This window comes from Balaenoptera musculus, chromosome 8 (genome assembly GCF_009873245.2).
Source record: "Balaenoptera musculus isolate JJ_BM4_2016_0621 chromosome 8, mBalMus1.pri.v3, whole genome shotgun sequence".
Lineage (NCBI taxonomy): Eukaryota > Metazoa > Chordata > Mammalia > Artiodactyla > Balaenopteridae > Balaenoptera > Balaenoptera musculus.
Genome location: NC_045792.1, coordinates 109,235,503 through 109,254,445, shown reverse-complemented (window position 1 = coordinate 109,254,445; position 18,943 = coordinate 109,235,503). Strand labels below are relative to the sequence as shown.

The following is an 18,943-nucleotide window of genomic DNA, read 5'->3' as shown; positions in this document are numbered from 1 at the left end:
CGGCCCTGGTGCAGTCCTGGGACTCATGTTCTCCAGACAGTAATCCTCAGATTCAAGGTAGCTGGGAGGGAGCAGGGTGTCTAGCTGCTTCTCCTGCACAGCTCCAGACCTCCAACCGGCTCCTTCGGAGGCGCCGAGGTCCCACAAATCCGGAAGCCATCCTGAGGTTCCTCAGGAGAAACTTCCCAGCTCGCTCAGGTTTCAGCTTCCTCAAGCCTGCGTTCCACTTGCTCACCAGCTTTCCAACTTCCTCCTCTGTCTGCCGTCTGTCTCCCACCTTTGCTCCCGTGGGTCTCTGCCTTTCCAGAACCCTCAGCTCTCATTCCAGTGGGCCTGGGCGGGGGGTAGGTTCCACACACAAGTCCAGTCCAGTCTACTTAGGCATCAGGGCCAAGTGCGACACAGGATACTGGCGGGGGGCCCCCGGCTCCCCTTCCGTCAAGGGCCCCCAGGGCTCTCCCCTTCCTGACGGCCCCCACACTCGGCTACCAATTGACGCCCACACCTCCTGTGCCCGTGTGTGGGCAGGGCTTCCCACCCAGCTCAGGCAGATTCACAGAGGCAGGCCCTGCCCTGCCTGCGGGGCTGGCTGGCCTCGTCTAGACAGTCTCCCGGTACAGCTCAGCCCCTGCCCAACCCCCCGCCCCAGGCAGCACCTCAGGATACCCCTTCCCTTCATCCCCCACCTTCCAATGCCAGGGAGTCAGAAAACCCCTCGACCCAACCCTGAGGGTGAGTGGCACCCTGCCCAAGGCCATGGGATATAACCCCAGTCCCAGCCCAAGGCTTCCAAACAGACACCACTGTCTCCGTGGAAATGTGCCCAGAGATCAAGGACAAAGGTCACATCTGTCACCCACTGGACTCTCCACCCGGAGCCCGGCCAAGGCTGCTAACCCAGGCTCCTGCCTGCACAGAGAGGGCGCGGCACGTGGGAGGCCTGCTCAGAAAGGGGGGCCCCTGGCGAGCCCCGGTGCACACGGCACCTCGCGTTTGTGGGACCGCACTGCCACCAGCCACACCCTATCCTCTCTCGAGATTCTGACACCCCTTGGAGAAGGCCTGTGTGTCTCAGAGAGGTCCCCACCCCCGCTGCTGGGGCCACACACAGAGTCCCTGATCCTGGCAGGGCCCCTGTCCCAGGCCTCAGGCCGTCACGGCAGAACGGCCAAGTGGACAGTAGGCTCTGCGTGGGGTTGCTGTTTCCATGAGGACCCTGAGAAGTAAACACTTCACTCAAGGTCAGCGAGCCGCAAAATGCAGACCCTCCTCTTGGCGGCCCCTTAGAAAGGTGCTCAAACACTGGCACCTATTACAGCCGAACAGTGGTGGTGGGCCCAGAGCTGGGCCTCCCCAGAGCTCAGAGCTAAGCAGGGAACCAAACACGGGCACAAAATGGACACATTCCCCTGAGGTCCGTCACCCTGACGGGTGCCACCAGACAGAGTGGTCACAGGCTGCCTAGAATCCCTCAAACAAAATCCTAGCATGGGGTGGGGAAGCGGGAAGCAGGGTAAAATGAACAGGCCAGCAGTGGACCGCCTGAGACAACAAAACACCTGTTTCACCTTCCAGACACTCAGAGATTGAAACACTGAGGCCGCCCAGCATCGGAAGGGATGAGGCCGGGCGCCCCCTGCCTCCGCGCAGGTGGGAGTGGGCATCACGTGCAGGCCCGGCGTCCGCCCACGGCTCCCGCCTTCCCAGACGATCGGACCGTTCCAGCCGAGTATGATACAGCCCGGATGATACGGGCCACCCGGCGGCCCGGCAGCAGCCAGCAGCCCGCGCGGACGTGAGGGGCGGCCCGCAGCAGGAGGGGACCACTCAGCGCCCGCGCCTCTCCTCCCTCCCGGTGGCCGGTGGCCGCAAGCCCCGCCCCGGGCCCCAGGCCCCGCTGGTGGCCTCCGGCGCGCCCAGCGCGCCCCCTGGTGGACGCAGGAGCCACACGCGGGGAGAAAAAGCGGCGCTTTCAACCTGCGGAGCCTCCCTCTCTCCTGCTGCAAGTCCCGCAAAGCGCTCCACGCGCCCCCCCCGCCCCCCCCCCCGCCACCCCCGGCCCAGAGCCTGTGTTGGAGAGAGAGCCCAGGGCCGCAAGGTGGGTCGGTCCGCCTCCTGGGGGCCCCTAGACACAGGCCAGAGGCCTCGAGGGCAGGCTCGGTGGGCTCCGAGCAGAGAGGGGGCCGTCACTTCCCGGCCTCGGGACCGGGCAGCTGCCCGACTCTGTGCCTCCTTCCGTCTGTGAAATGGCAGCTGCCCACCAGTCCAGCGTGTCCCCACTCGCAGAGCGCGGGGCTCGGGCCGGAGGCTGACTGGCTCCTGGACACCCCGGGCCTGGCCAGGAGAGCACGGGAGCCTCAGGCACACGATGGGAGGGAGCATTTTCCAAATGAACGGAACTGATGGGGTGAGAGAAAGAAGAGCCCCGGCAAGCATGTCTGCGGGTAGAAAAGTGAAATCTCCCTGCTGTGCAAAGAGAAGGCGCCAAGCCCAGCTGCTTCTGAGGTCTTACTCCATCTGAGCGTGGCCCCAGCTCCTGGCACCGGAGGGAAGTCCCTCTGCGCGGGAAGCAAGGGCAAGAAGAAATCCCTTTCCCAGCAGCGAGCACAGCACGCGAACCTGAACAGCATCCCGAGACTGTGCCGAGCAGTTCACAGAGGGAAGCTCATACAAGGCAATAAAAGACATCAGAATAGGCTCCGCCCCACTAAGAAGAAACACGGCGAGAGTGGACTGACACTTCACCCATCGAATGGAGGACCATAAACGACAGACCGCGCCAGCCAGGGCAGGGCCTGGGCCACCCAGCAGGCAGCCGGTAACAAAGTGTGCGACAAGATGTAGCATCAAGGGAGGGCCCCCCAACGGGCTTCCTACAAAACAAGTAGCAAAGAGAGATGGGCCCACAACACTGTTTATAACCAGCACACAGGAAACAACCACCTCAGGTAAACTATGTTACACTCACACGTGTGACACAGGACTTGGGCAGGGGCTGGTGGTGCACGGGATCCACAGCAGGTTTAAGAGCCAGAATATAGATTCACCCCTCCTGCTGCTCAATCCACCCTCTCGCCCACCCCTCTCCACACCACTGCATCCTCGGCAGGGCTGGGGGGAAGAAGGGCTGCCCTGGCACCGCAGCCACTGGGGCCGCCAGGACCTGCGGGCCAGACATCCACGCAGATGGCAGCACCGGGGCAGGGAGGACCTGAACAGAAGCCCCCCTGAGACCCCTCAGCTCCCCAACAGAAGCCACAAACGCTCGGGAAGGCTCGGACCTGAGGAGGGATGTGAGACGGGACTCTTCCTATTTGGAAAAAGCCTTTTTTCATTCATTGAGACTTGATGTTCCTGACAGAGAATCACACCTGCACAAACGACCTGGGAACCTCGTTCTCTCAAGGGGTCTTGATTCTGATGCGTCACCAAATCCTCATCACTCTGGGTCTCCCAGAGCAGAGGGAGGGACAGGCAAGAGCACCGGGCCCGCCTGAGCTCCACGGTAAGCTCTGAAGGGGGTCTGGGAAGCCGGAGCCAGGCCCGGGAGGGGCACAGAGAGAGAGCACGGGGACGTGGGGTCCACACCGAGCTGAGGCCGGTGGGAGGGGCTACCCTGGAGCAGCAGGTGCCCCGGCCCCAGCCCCTTCACTCCCCACAGCAGCAACCAGGGACTGCGGAGGAAGGCCCAGGTCCCAGCGCCTCGAGGGGCCCAGGCCCCCAGGGACCCCAAGCTCGGGTAGGGCTGCGCTTGGCTCACGCCCCTCCCAACCACACTGGCTCCAAGGCCAGGTCGGGCTGCGTCTCAGCTCCGCCCGGAGCAGTCGCATGGCACAGAGCACTAACTAGGCACCCCTCCCAAGAGGAGGTGCCCAGCATACACGGCAGGGGCACCGCCCACACACCCCGCGCACACCCCGTGCACACGCACACAGTGCATTCTAGGTCACATTACAAAATGAATTTCTTACTCTGGGTCATGATCACAATTGGACAAAAGACTGTTCTGGAACAGACAGTGGCTGTCTCTGGCCCTCCGATCCATATGGGGCACAGGGCCTGGGCAAGCCCGCCTGCTGAGGTGTCTGCCGGAGGTCCTTCCTACACACCCACAGGAGCACACGTTACACAGTTTGGAAACAACTGAAACATCTCTGCTTGAGAGTCTGGTCCAGGTCCAGGAAAGTGCTGCAGGTACCAGGTGTGCAGCAGTGCTGAGGAGACAGACTGCTGCAAGAAAAGCAGAACTGGGCCTGAAAACAGAGCCGACGGAAAATGCCCTCCAACGCGAAGCACTTAAGTATGTTCAATGAATCAGTGATTTTACAGGCTGGCCGTGAACTTTAAATGAAGGCTGCTATTTTTAGAGCTGCTTTTCAGGTTCTGCTGCAGACAGTTATTCGAAGCTTCACTTGACGAGTAAAAGCCCTCCCCAAACACCTGTTACAGAACTGACACTCCAACACCCCCGACTCCTAGCCGCCTTGCCGTCGGGGCACCCGAGGGCTCCCTTCCTGTGTCTGTTGCAAGCCTCCAGCGCGACGCTGTGATAGCGTGTCCCACGCTTGCAATTCTCCGGATCCAGTGGGTTTTGGCAATTAAGAGTCAAGACGATCAAGACAGGTTGATGAGAGAAACCGTGGGGCTCCAGCACCATGAGCTCAGGGAGTGGGCCCGTCCGAGGCCCAGGACCCTGCTGCCTCGTCCCGGTTCCTTCCCGTCCTTTCCTTCAGGAGCCTCGGCTCAGCTTCGAGCCTGGGGTTGGCAGCTCTGCGCTCTGCACCTGGACGTGGGCGCCTCGGGCAGCTGCTCTCTGCTCCAAGCCAGGTTCCCCGCTCCTGGTTTCCCTGGATCTGAATCCCTCCTGATAACCAAACCCGGCAGGCCCTTCCCACACAGGTGATCAAAATCCTGATGCCCCAGACCCAGGGCCCCCCATCAGGTCAGGAAGCTTTGCTACCACGGCTGCCCCGAGCAGAGCAAGCAGGCGGGAAACGAGACTGCTGTTCATGAGGAGCAAGGAGGAAGCTGAGAAGTGACGGGGCAGCAGGGGACACCTGTGCGGCTCTGGCTCCGAGAGGCCGGTCGCCCCGCTGCGCCTTCCTTCATGGGCAGAGAAGGCACCGCCTCCTGCTGACGTCCTCGAAGAGCTGACGCTGAAACACGAGTACAGAGGAAATCGCGGGGCAAACGCATCATGTTTGCTTCCTCACATCTCAGTGTACAGAGTAACAGATGACTGGCCGAGGGTGTTATGACCAGTGGTGACCCCACAAAGGACAGTCACTCCGAGTCCGCCCCTCACTCCCCAGAGGCAAGCCCAGCCAAACTTTGTCACTCCTGAAGACAACAGAAGTGGGACCTCTAGAGCACAAAACTAAAAAAGCTAGTGTAGGCCCCCCACCAACACACACACACACACACACACACACACGAAAACTCATTCAACTTAAAAAGAGATCAACAGAGAAGGGTGATGGGTGAATCTGATTCAAAGTTATTAAAAGAGGACACAGGGAATGAATACATAAGAATGAAAAGAACAGCCTCTATACCAGGAAAGCATGCCAGAAAGATCTACTCCTGAAGATAGAAACTGTCACCTACAATTCCAAAATTGTTTAAAAAATGAGGAAAATTTAAAAAGCCAGGAGAGAACCACCATGATCATAAATCAGAATTACAAAGTCTCAGAGTGACAGCAGAGGAACCTAACTGTGTAATGGTATAATCGGTTAGTAGTACCTCCTGGAGAGAAACCCACCCTAGCGACCGTGGACACCCAGACACAAGCAAGGGGCACAACCGAGGGGCACGCAAACCTGCCTCCCCACACCTGCTTTCAGCACCACACTGTTAGGGGCGGTGCTGGTGTCAGTAGGAGAGTCCCCCGCACGGACGTGGATGAATCAAGTGGGAAGTTGCGTCGGTGACTGAGCACCTGGACCCTCGGCATGGGGAGAGACGGTTACGGAACGGGCCAGGCTTCCTGAAGCCCCGGGCCCTGCAGTGGAATGAGGAGGGCTGGCGTGACTCCAAAGTGCCTTCAGTCTTTCTGCACGTGGTCTGTTCACCGAAAGGTCCTAGAAACAGTGGCCATCCCAAAGCAGTGGGCACCCCGACACCTGGAATGTGGTCTCTAAAAACCATTTCCCACTACAAGAAACCAGGGCTCCTTGGAGAAAAAGGTGGATTCCAGGTCTGGGCCTCGCTGTCACAGCAGAGAGCAGCGACACTGCCCAAGGCCATTAGGGTCACTGTCACAAGACTTGGAATCAGCTTGAATAAGCTCCCAGGGGCCACAGAGAGGGCAAAGTAACCATCAGCGAGGATCAGAGCTGCAATGGACTCAAAGACCAAGACTGTTTTAATCCATGAATTCTTTTTAAAAGATATACTTTAAACCCTCTTGGTCACTTTGAAGATGCTAAGGAATCAACTCTTTAATTTTGAAAGCTGGTAAGTAGAGGGGAAGAATCAAGCATTTATCCTGATTTTCACATATTAACGTGGGGTAACCAAACAGCTGACAGGAGAAAGTGTCTCTTTGTAGAAGTCTGTGGCTAGGGACTTCCCTGGTGGCGCAGTGGTTAAGAATCCTCCTGCCAATGCAGGGGACACGGGTTCGATCCCTGGTCCGGGAAGATCCCACATGCCACAGAGCAACTAAGCCCATGCACCACAACTACTGAGCCCTTGCGCCGTAGCTGCTGAGCCCGCGTGCTGCAACTACTGAAGCCCGCGCGCCTAGAGCCCGTGCTCCACAACAAGAGAAGCCACCGCAATGAGAAGCCCGTGCACCGCAATGAAGAGTAGCCCCCGCTCGCCGCAACTAGAGAAAGCCTGCACACAGCAACGAAGACCCAACGCAGCCAAAATTAATAAATAATTTAAAAAAAAAAAAAAGTCTGTGGCCAGAGCCCTGTCCTCCAGGCCGCCCAACGCTGGCACGCAGCCTTCATCAGTGCGTCTACACCTCAGAAAGGTGAAGGCTCACACCTGTTCTCTTCGTCTCACCCAATGAGGAGAAAATGAGACACAAAGTAAACAAAAGTGAGTGCCCAGCTCTGACCTTGGAGGCGAGTGGGGACCACACAGACTGTGAGCTCTGAGAAGGGAGGTTTCCTGGCCAGCACAGAGAGGTCTGTGTCAGATGTCTTCTAGACCAAGCTCCCGGCCTGCCTGTGGCCACTGTGAGAGCCTGGCATCGCCTCTCTCCCATCACCTCTGTGGGCAGACAATGGGCCATGTGCGAGGATGGGCCCTCTGCAGGCCCAGAGGATGCTTGGAGTGCAAGAGGAAGTGGTCAGCTGTCCCATGGGGCCTTGCTCATCTGTCCATCAGCTCTGATGAGGCTAAGGGTTTGTTTCCCTCTCCCCAGAATCCCCAGTTACCCACGGTGGACGAGCGAGTGAGAGGGGGCAAGGTCGCAGTGTCCTGAGCTGCCATGGTGCCCACTACATGCCACGGTCCCCTTTACAAAGTGGCTGCTTTCATGCCCTCAGACCCCAGTGGCTCACAAGAAGCTCTGCAGTGCTGGGTCCTCACAGCCACACGGGATACACAAAGAAGGCAGCCTCGGGATCCCCTCTAACACCTGACCCAGGAACCTCGCGCTGGGTGTCCAGCTACTCGCCTCACAAGGCGCCTCGCAGGGGCTCCTCCAAGGCAGATGGCCAGGCAGACCTGTCTTGCCGGGCACTCTGGCCATGGGCAGGCTGGCATGCAGGAAGGGCCCCGCCGCCTCTCTGGGATGCTAGCAAGAGGCTAGGAGACGCCAGCAGAGGGGGCCAAGATGCATGTGGCACCGGGCACGCCCCCCCCCCCCCAGGCCAGCCACAGGAGACCCTGGTTCACAGACCCAAGACCTCACTGCCCTGCCTCCAAAGGGATGGCCAGCAAGGGGAGCCGACAGAAGGAACAGAGGCTGGAGGGAGGCCAGAACACTGCGGTAGCACAGGAGACCGGGGACGGGGGGCCTTTCTGGGTGGCCTCCAGCCACCCCGGTGGAGGAGTGGAGAAGACACTGGACACGGAACCAAGAAGACACTGGACACGGAACAGAGGGAGAAGCTACAAGTGGGGCCCAGCACATTCTGGAAATCTGTGAGGGGGACGCCACGGGCACTAGTGTGGGCCCCACCATGACGCAGAGCAGATTTCTATCGGGAGGGCCACCAGAGCCCAGGTGTTCACGTGAGGTCTGATGGAAAAGGACACTCACTGGAGCAAAGCCTGTCCAGAAATCCCAGTGGATGCTGGCATCCCCGACCTCACAATCAGGCAAAGGGGCTCTGACATGACCGACCAGCGACACGGAGCAAGGCCAGAGCCTGCAGACAGGAGCAGGGAGAGTGGGCATTCTTTTTTAAACAACTTCAACCTAAATACTCCAGAATCAGCAGAGATGAAAAGGAAGGATCTTACTGATTTTCATTAACAAAGGCTGCTTTCAAAATCCTTCAGTAAGAGACGTGGGCCATGCCAGTCACTCAGCCGACGTTTATCTGGGGCCCCTCTTGTTTTGCAGCTTCTCTGCCTCTGGCCCCAGAGGCAGCGGCCGGGCTTCTCCTGGCACCGTGTTCTCCCCCTTCTGTCCACACCGCCCGGCGCCTCAGGAGCTGAAGGTGCACGTGTGCCTCAACATGAGTGGGGCTTCGGCCCACAGCTCGGGAAGGGTGGAACCTAAACGTGTGCACACTAAGTGTAAAAGGGTTAAAAGGAAAGACTGTTTACGTAGGTCTGGTTGTCCACTTACGTGAAGTCAGCAGACAGGCGACCCTGAGCCCTGGGCAGGCCCTCGCCCATGGCGCTGAGCAGCGTGGCTGGGCTCCTTCCTCTGATCAGGGCAAGAGCGTGTCCTCTCCTGTGAGGTGTCCGTTCGCGGAGCCTCTTGCCCGTTTCTCTGTGATCTGACAGGGTCTGGATGTGCCTTCTGTCAGTGACTTGTGCACTATGCGTCCCCGGGCGGCCGGCCTTTTCCCTCTTGAGGGATCTATATATACATACACACGTACCATGTTTTCTTTATCCATTCATCCATCGATGGACACTTAGGTTATTTCCATACCTTGGCAATTGTGAATAGTGCTGCAAGGCATGTGAAAGTACAGAAATCTCTTCAAGGTAATGATTTCCTTCAGATATATTCCCAGAAATGAGACTGATGCATCATACAGTAATTCCATTTTTAGTTTCTTGAGGAGCCTCCATGCTGTTTTCCACAGTGGCTGCACCAATTTACACTCCCACCAGCAGTGCACGAGGCTTCCCCTCTCTCTACATCCACGCCAACTCTTGATGCCTCTTCTCTTTCTGATGATGGCCATTCTGACAGCTGTGAGGTGGTATCGCTTTGTGGTTTTGATTTGCGTTTTCCTGGTGACTGGTGATGTTGAGCATCTTTTCATACACCTCTTGGCCATCGGTGTATCTTCTTTGGAGAAATGTCTATTTAGGTCTTTTTTACATTTTCGCTCCTTGCATATTTTGGATATTAACTTCTTATCACATGTGTGATTTGCCAATATTTTCTCCTATTCCCTAGGTTGTCTTTTCATTTGTTGATGGTCTCCTTTGCCGTGCAGATGGTTTTAGTTTAATGTAGTCCCACTTGTTTATTTTTGCTTTCGTTGCCTTTACTTTTGGTGTCAGATGCAAAAAAATCATCACCAAGACCAATGTCAACATACTGCCTATGTTTTGTTCTATAAGTTTTATGGTTTCAGGTCTTATGTTCAAATCTTTAATCCATTTTGAGTTCATTTTTGTGTGTGGCATAAGAAAGTGGTCCAGTTTAATTCTTTTCAATGTGGATGTCAAGTTTTCCCAGTACCGTTTATTAAAGACACTGTCCTCTCCCCACTGTATATTCTTGGCTCCTTTGTTGTAAATTAGTTGACCATATACACATGGGTTCATTTCTGGGCTCTGCCTTCTGTTCCATTGATCTTTATGTCTGTTTTTATGTCAATACCATACTGTTTTGATTACTGTAGCTTTATAATATAGTTTGAAATAACTGACAGTGATTCCTCCAATTTTGTTCTTCTCTCTCAAGATTGCTTTGGGGTCCTTTGCAGTTCCATACAAATTTTAGAATTATTTTTTATATTTCTGTGAAAAATGCCATTGGAATTTTGATAGTGATTACACCGAACCTGTAGATTGCTTTGAGTAGTATGGACATTTCAACAATATTAATTCTTCCAATCCATGAACATAGAGTATCTTTTATGTCTTCTTCAATTTCTTTCATCAATGTCTTATAGTTTTCAGCATACAGATCTTTCACCTGCTTAGTTTATTCATAAATATTTTATTCTTTTTGATGTTTTTGCAAATGGGATCATTTTCTTAATTTCTCTTTCTAACAGAGAGGGCAAGCATCTTTAAGAAGATAGCTGGGAAGCTCCATCCTTGCCCCCATTTGTGACCGGGCCCTGAAGCTAGAGGTCAAATGTTCTAGGAGCCCATGGCCAGAAAGCCACACAGGAGTCAGACAGGCAGACGGGAGGCTCTCCAGGCCAAGGAGACAGTGTGAGCACAGGCCAGGGGTCTTGGCTGAAGAGGATACATCAGAGGCCTGACCAGGCTGCAGTGCAACGGGCACCCATGGGTTGGGGGTCAGGGATGGAAGGAAATGGGGACTTCATCCCTTAGGCAAGGAGGTCCAGAGGGTCTTTTAAGCAGGAGTACAACATGGTCAGTACTCTGGTGGTTTGCGGAAGATCTGAGCCAAAGACAAAGACACGCTCCCCAACTCCATCCACGGGTGCCCGGGTCTATAAGAGCCTGTGGCCCTGGAGCTGGGTCAGCCCAGGGAACCATGGGCCTGCCTGGAGGGAGCCCAGTGAAGTCGTGACCCTGATGTGGTCACACCACCCACAACTGGCTTCTGAATCAGGCCCTGCGACTAGGACCGTGGGGTGTGTGAGCAGTCAAGCTCTAGGCCCAGGCACACAGGCCAAAGAGTGCAGTCTCCACCCCAGGCCCTCCAAACGTCATTTTAGGGGACATTTTATTGTTTTTGTTAGAAACCAAGTGACCCGGACTTCTGGGAAAGAGATAAGAGGTGGAAAAGCGCAGTGCGGTGCTGCCTGTGAACTGCTCCTGGCAGGTACACCCCGCTCCCGGAGGCCAGCAGGGGCCCGCGATTACCAGTGCTCTCCCATCTGCCGTGTGACCAGGAGGATCCTGCGACCCCACTTACAGCGAATCAGCAGAAAGCTGGGGACATCTGCAGGTGCAGTGCCCTGATCCTACACCTGAGCTATCAGAGCCGACTCAAAGACCAGACCTGTGGTCCCACAGTTCCCCGGCTCTGGGAAGAGTCACAGGGAGGGGCGGCTCCCTCACTACACCCCCACCCCACCGTCCAGTCCCGTGGCCTCCCTCCCCTGGGGACAGCCAGCCCAAGCCCAGCACCGTCATCGCCCCCCTGTAGCGCCACAGGCGCTGATTCCTGAAGGTCCACGGATGCCGTGCAAGCACAGCTGTGTGCCCAGCCCTGACATACCCCCACCGTGGACAGACGCAGGGCAAGGGCACCGTGGAGACGCGGCCACCACGTCCCTCACAGTGGTGCCTGTTCCCACCACCCAGTCACCGCGGCAGGCACGACAGGAACAGACACCAGGACACCGCCGCCCGCCAGCGAGGTGCCAAGGCCCCCACACACGGGGAGCACCTGAGGCTTGGAGACCTGACACAGCAGCCGAGGTCACACAGCTGGTGGTGGACGGGGGACCGGAGGCCAGTCTGTGAGATGGCAGAGGCAGTGTCTCTGACCACCACGTGCACCACCACCAACACCGGCCCTCGGCCAGCCCTGTCCCCACGGGTCTTGCCTGTGCTGATGCAGGAGGAGGTGGACCCGAGGCAGGGCGGATGCCGAGAGCAGACCCCTCAGGCCCCTGCCACTCCAACCCCACTCCCCCGGCACACAGCGGAGCTGCTCCATCCAGAAAAAGACCACGCAGGTCCCACGGAGCACACGTGCAGCCCGGGGAGGGCTCCAGCTGGGAGGTAAACTGGAATCGCCCCGGCCCCCGAGCAGAGCAGAGAAGGGAGGGCTTCCGGGGGGCACAGACCTGCCTCCAGGTCGGCCCTGTGCACGTCCCCCCAACCCCGTGCTGTGTGGACGGTCACGCAGGGCCCCAGTGGGGCGAGGCAGGGAGGGACTCCAGCTTGGTGTCTGGGCAGGCCCTGGATCTTGCGTGAGTGGGACATGAGCTCCACTGACGCCCCCAGGGGCACAGGGTCCACCATCAGGGTGGCGGCGCTGCACCCTGGCATGGAGGCATCTCAGGAGAGAGGGGACATCTGCCATGAACAACAGGCCCCACTGCCATCCTGGTGACAGTTCAGACTTAGGGGCCGGCAAACCACCAACGCTCCCACCTACAACCACAAGTCCCATGAGGAGGTGACACACAAGAAAAAACGATACGGAGCACAAGGCACCCCGAGAGGAAGCACCGCACCCCCAACCCCACCACGGCTTCACACAAGCAAGGATGTACAGATCGTTCCTGCCTCGTGGGGCTGACAATCACGCATCCTTAAAACCCGGCTGCACTGGACTGGCCTGGGAGGAACTGCACGAAAGCCAGCAAGGTCACGACAAGAGGACACATTTATTTTTACATGAATTATAAATGCCGGCAGCTCTTGGCAGAACTCAGCTGAGCCCAGCACTTCTTCAGCCAAAAAGGTAGGAAGCCTTCCAGCAGGAACACGAGAATGTACTAGAAAACAAGGGTTTTTATCACAAGACATTTCTCAGTCCCTGCTGCAGTGCCCACGTCCAGAGAAGCGCCTGGGTCTCACTCGGACAGCGCAGAGCGGATGTGGGGCGGTGCAGCGCTCTGCAAACAGCACCCCGAGACCCAGGGTCCGCTGCAGGTGGCAACCCGGACCCAGTCCGACGCCCTGCTTCAGAGGCACGCCGGGCAGGGAGGCAGCAGGGACAGCCTGCGTGATGACGGGCGCGACCCGCGAGACCACCAGCGCGTGCCCTCGGTGCTTTTAACGCTCTGTGGGGCGTGAGCACGTCTGCGTCCCTGAAGCTAGTAAACCTGACCGTGGTCACAAGGACACCTGCCACACAGCAGGCGCCTCCCAGAAAACTCGCCAAAACCAGTCTGCAGGGCAGGGGTGGGAGCCCCCTCCCCTGATCCGGGTGCCCGGGCTCGGAAAGCAATCGTGACCCCAAGATCACCTGACCTGCAGATGGCACGCGGAGCGGGCGTTCAGCCCTCCTCGCCGGCGCCCCCTCCTGGGACCGGACCCTGCAGGGCTGATGCCCCACGGCCAGCTGCCCACAGGCTGGCTCGGGGTGCCTGGTGCCTGCCTGCCTGCTCCCGTGCCGAGGGAGCGAGGCTACCTGTGGGTCTGGGAGAGAAGATGAACACCCCAAAAGGGAAGCACCTGCCCCACGTTTCGTCGGGCGAGCAGGGCACAGGACCCTCGGCCAACAGAAAGCACTCCTCTCGTGGCAGGGAGCGAGCCCTGTCCTGCGAAAAAGCCGTGGCCCCAGCGGTCCCCGGGGCACACCCCGTGTCGGTGATTCTCAGGAAGATGGGTAGGCTCAGCCCTGCCCACCCGCTGAAGCCCCTCCGGCCCCGGATGCCACGCAGCTCACCCGGGACACGGAAGGAAAGTCACCAAGCATGACCCGCCCCACACGCTCAGCAAGAAGTTCCTCTGAGGGGACGCCAGCCCTCCGGGGAGCAGTGAAAGGCAGGGCAGCCCAGGGGGGGATCCAAGGCCTGGATTTTCTTCTTCTGACTCTTTTTCCGTTCATTCATCACCTTCAACAGCTAAGGGAGAACAAGGGCAGTGGGACGGGAAGAGAGCGGTGAGGGTGAGTGTTCTGCAGGGTTGGCGGAGGCCAGGCTGCGGCTGCTCACTCACTCGGGACGGCTCAGCCCTGACCTCCTGCCGTGCGGAGCTCCCAAGAGGGGCCCGGGGGCGTCCCAAGCTCGCCTGGGCTCCCTGGAGGACGACACCGGTCCAGGCTCTCCGCGTCACCCCTGCGCCCCCCGCCTGCCATCTCCTCCACGGCCTCGGAACCACACGCGGCCCCGACCAGCAAGGGCCTCCTGAACACGTCGTGATGGCAGCACGGATGGAATTTCTTTCCCGACAGAATCAACTAAATGGCGCGCGCAGCCCCCATGCTTGTGTGTGTGTGCGCACGTGTGTGGGCTCACACGCAGCCAGGAAGGAAAAGGGCAGGGTGCACAAGCTCTGGTCTGTCCCTACGGCCCTGCCCAGGCCGCAGCCCAGAGGCGCACACACAGGTCCCAGGGCTCTCTTGGCCCAGACACACGCACATGCAACTCGCTGTCCCACCGCTCCCTCGGGCCTCCTGGTGCACAGACAGCCCTGACCCGTCTGGGTTCCCTGGTCGGGTTCCCAGCACAGCCGCACCCACCGTCCCCTCATCTGCCAGCAGAACGCACGCCCAAGGGAAGCACAGCTAGCCGGGAGGGGCGGTGAGACAGCCCCCCGACTGGGTTCTAGCACCTCCCAGTTCCTCTCTCTGCTCTTAGCTGTCTCCTTAAGAACAAGTTCTATCATCTTAATACCTGGGATTTAACACCGTTGAAGTAGAAAGAACTCACCCCAGTCACGAGAAGCTAGACCACTGGGCCAAGAGCGGGCCGAGGATGCACTACGGAAGCCCGCCCGGCCCGCGCACACGAGCGGCTCCCGCTCCGGCCCTCCCGCGAGGAGACGCAGACCAACCAGCACCCTTCCGCACCCGCGCTGCAGGATGCCGAGGGCATCCCTGGCCCCCACCCACCAGGGGCCAGCAGCAACGCCCCACCGCACCTCCAGGCCCTGCCCAGCGTCCCTGGAAGGTGAGACCACTCCAGGCGGAGACCCACTGGCAGGCAGCCCGCTCGCGGGGAGGGCAACGGGAGGGTCCCTCGCCTGACGCAGGGACCAGGTCCCGAGCTGCCAACACACCAGGCCCTGGAGCCAAAAGTGGGCACGAGTCAGCACTGGCCCTTCACAGGCGCAGCCCGGTAGGCGAGGAAAGCAACTCGGTGCCGCCAGGCTCAGTGTCTCTGGGTCCCTTCGCGGCATCAACGCGGGGCCACAGGAAACAGTCTGAGAAGAGAACTCAACGCCTCAGGTCCCCCTCTCTGAGCAGCCAGAGACGCGGTTTCCAGCGGTTTCCAGCGGGCTGACGACACCCCGAGAGCGCCGTCTTCTCCCCGCCCGCCGAGGCCAGCAGAGGGCAGGGGCTGAGTGCTCACCTGCGCCCACCTCTCCTCCTGGTCCCAACCAGCACTAATGCACACGGGGACATACAAAGACGCCAACCTCACCTGTCCTCACTGGTGGCCCCCCAGCCTGTGTCAGGGGCCTCTGCATCGTGTGCAACAATGCCCTCCACTCGCCACAGCACGGGAACTGGCTCTCTCCCACTCCTACGGGGCGCGGGTGGCGGGGTGAGGGACCTCACGAAGGCCACGAGCTGGGTCCTCCTGCCCACCCCACTCCCCACGCCTCCGCTCCCAGCCCCCAGCAGCTGTTAGGAAGGCCCCGCCGAGATAAAGCTGCAGCGGTGGGGGCGCCCGGCTGTCTCCCGTCTGCCTGCTGGGCTGTGGGGACCCCACTCAGTAAACATCACCTCCCGGCACCTCCGCCCCCCTCCCTGCCCGGGGGCCACTGGGCCGGCGTCTCCAACGTTGAATCAGAAGAGTCCTTGTAAACAAGTCACGGGTCTGTTCTGATGAGCAGCCAGGGAAGCCAAGCCGGGTTAAGCAGCCACAGGGGTGCAGGGAAAGGGCCCGACGGGAGAGCTGCCCGGGGCAGAGGCCTGACCCAAACCACCGAAAAGCACGAAGGTCTCTGAGCGGGCGGTGAGCGCTCTGGAGGCGCGGCGAGCCCCATCCGGCGGGAGCAGCCGGCCACTCCGAAGCCCCTGTCGTAAGGTTTCCACATTTTCCTTCCACTCAGAAGCCTTGGCTGAGGCGGTGAGGGCCAAAGTGGGCGCAGCCCCACACCTCCAGACACTCTTCCTCCCCGAGGGTGTCCCCCGGGCCACGCTGAGGACCTGCTCGGGCCGTGACACCTGCTGAGCCAGCCTGGAAGTAGGGAAGCAGGAGCCCACACTCAGCTGGAGAACCCAGCGCGGAGGCCTCCTCTGCAGCCCCAGGTGCGCCCCGAGAACGCCCTCCCCGTGGGAGATAGGGCCCAGCATCACTTCTGAGAAGCCTGCAGGAAGGGGCTCTGCCCGGGGGTCTGAGGCTCCCATCAGCCTGCAGTCTGGCAGGAAGAGGGAGGCAGCCCCACCCCGTGGAATAAAAACTGCCACCGCCCAGAGGCCTATTTGTTTTGGAAGCGTCTCACTAATGAGCAGCTGGGACAGGTGATAACCGCTTCCTCTATGCCCCCTGTGCAACCCTCAGTCCTGAGGAACCCGGAGAACAGGCCAAAGGGGCCTGTCACGACCAGAGCTGGACCGCACCAACGCGGGGATCCGAGTGCGGGATCTGAGGAGGACAGAGCTGCTGGAGGGCCAGCCTGGCAGGCCAGGCCCGCGCCCTCTGCACATGGCCCTCTGGCAGCCCAGGACAGACTCTCAGTGCGGAAGGCGTGGACCGACAGCAGGCCGCCACAGCACCTTCCATATCGAGCTCCGCCATCCCGGCAGGAGGGGAGGCGCGAGGGGTGGCCGGGGAGCTCCCGCAGCACCCGGGGGGCGGGAGAGCGGACCGGGTGAGCCAGCTCAGGCCGCGCCCTTCCCGCCACCCCGGGATCAGTGCCAGAGTGGCACTCAGCCCTGGCATCTGGCAGGGGAAGGTGGGTGTGGCACAACCAGGGGACCGGGAGCGGGCAGGTCACAGATGGAAGGCGCCATCGGCAGGGGGTGGGATCAGGCGGCCTCCAGGGCGCCAAGCCCCTGACCCCTCGCCTTCCGCCCGAGTCACCCCGAGAGCCAGACCTACTGCAGAAGCCTGGGCTGCGGGGCTGAGGACAGCCGTGCATCGGGACACAGGGCTGGGTCCTCATCAAAGCAGCACTCCAAGGGCAGGGCAGAGGTGATAGTGACAAGGTGGCCCCTAGTGACAAGGTGGCCTGGGGGCCGCAAGGTGCGGAGCCCTTGCACTCACTTTTCATGCAGGCGCCACCTTGCCAGGTAAGCCCCACCTCACTCTGAGGGGACAGAGGGCCTTCTCCACGGTGGACACCTCACAAAATCCCACCACCACCAGCTGGGAAGGTTACTACTACGCCCGTTTCACAGACAATGAAACTGAGGCTTGGGGAGGTAAAACAGGATGACTCGTGAAGCTGTAGTCGGGATTCAAACCCCAAACCATCCAGCCCCCGAGCCCCGTTCCCATCTCTCACCTCCCCAGGTCTTAGCTCAAATGGCACCTTTTCAAAGACGCTCCAGAAGCCCTGCTAAAACGGCTCTCGAGCACCCACCCACCGGATTCCACCCTGCTTCCCAGCGTGGCCTGGATCCCTCCGTGGGAGCTCCGCGCCTCCATGCGGCATCATCCCCGGGACACACGTGCAAACCGCTGCTGGGAGGACACACGCATATTCCACCGCAGGTGACCGTGCACAGCAGCTCTTTCCCACCGGCAAAGGAAACTTCTTCAAAGAGGAGAAAACCAGGCAACGAGGAGAACGTGACCACGGCCCAAAGCCACATGGCTCCGCTCAAACAGGACCACGAGTCACACGTGGCCCAGTCACCCACCAACGACCTCCTCGTCTTCTCCGTAAGCATCCGCATTCTATCCTCCGGTTCCAACTGTTCCTAGTCCCCTGTCCCCAGGCTCCGTCCCACAGAACAGCCCTGCACACCGCCGGGGGTACCCGGGCCGGCAGAAATCCTGTGCAGAAAGAAAAACAAACACGAGGAAGACAAAGAGCGGCAGGCCCTCCAGCCAAGTCAGCTGGGAACAGCCCGCGCCACCGCCTCTTCCGGACACGGCCACTGCTGGCGAGGGACACGCGCAGAAGTCACCGTTGGGCACTGAGACCAGCTCCCAGACCAGCCTGCGGGGCCGACGCGCCCAACACAGGCACAGAGGGTGCCCCGCCGAGCACACCTATGCCTGGGCTCGGCCTCCCTCCCAGGCCATGCAGGCCCGCCCCGACAAAATCAAGGACGTGCACTTGGGTGCGTCTAAGTTTCCAGGACCCCAGCGAGGACGATGTGGGAGAGGCTGGGAAGCGAGAACATCGACACAGGCATCCCCACAGAGGCAGCCTGCAGCACCCACTCGGGCGAGCCCCTCCCAGGCCACCATGAGCTCTGGACAACAAGTCCAGCAGCCAGCGCCCCAGTGCCGCCCGGCTTTCCCAGCATCCTGAGGAGAGGCCTCGGTGAGCCCAGCAGACAGTGACGCCTGGGGCTGAGAAGCCAGGACAGAGGCTGGAACAGGGCACTGCGGCTGCCCCAGGCCCTGCCCACCCCGCAGAGCCTCCCTGCGGTGCTCCGGTGGGTCCCCGGGGACACCTGCGCAAGGGTTCCCTGCAGACACCCCAAGCAGGAGGACAAATGAGAAATGACACGTTGCCAAGAGCGTCCAGGCAAGTGGGGCTCGTTCTGCAAGGGCTCCGTGTGACCGTGGCCCTCTTTAAAGGGATCTGAACGCACCCTAGCCCCAGGCAAGCACTGCCACACACCCAGGCCACAGTGACCGCCTGCCTGGAAAGCAGCTGCTCCTGCACGTGCCCCTGCAACCACAGGTTCCAGGGCCCACTGGCCGCAGTTTTTCTGCTCGTGCCTCTATGCCTTTGCACATGCCGTTCCTCCTTCCTGGGCTGCGACCTTTCCTCCTTTCTACTTGGAAAACTCCTACGCACCCTCCCAAGCCGCCCTCTTGGCCTGTCCTCTGCCGCCCCGCATCATTTGCTCCTCCTGCACCAGCCTGACAGAGCACAGAGTGTCTTCTCCGTC

General features: G+C 59.8%; 1 protein-coding gene and 1 long non-coding RNA gene across 2 annotated transcripts in view; both read right to left on the bottom strand.

Moving 5' to 3' along the window:
• MOB2 (MOB kinase activator 2) overlaps positions 1 to 18,943 on the bottom strand; it is a 54,006-nt gene that overhangs the window by 30,525 nt on the left and 4,538 nt on the right. The window lies entirely within an intron of this gene.
• Positions 12,620 to 15,474, bottom strand: LOC118899654. The gene is made up of 2 exons (XR_005020969.1): positions 13,228 to 15,474; positions 12,620 to 12,749 (listed from the first exon to the last, which is right to left on the bottom strand). It is a non-coding gene; the product is annotated as an uncharacterized LOC118899654 (long non-coding RNA).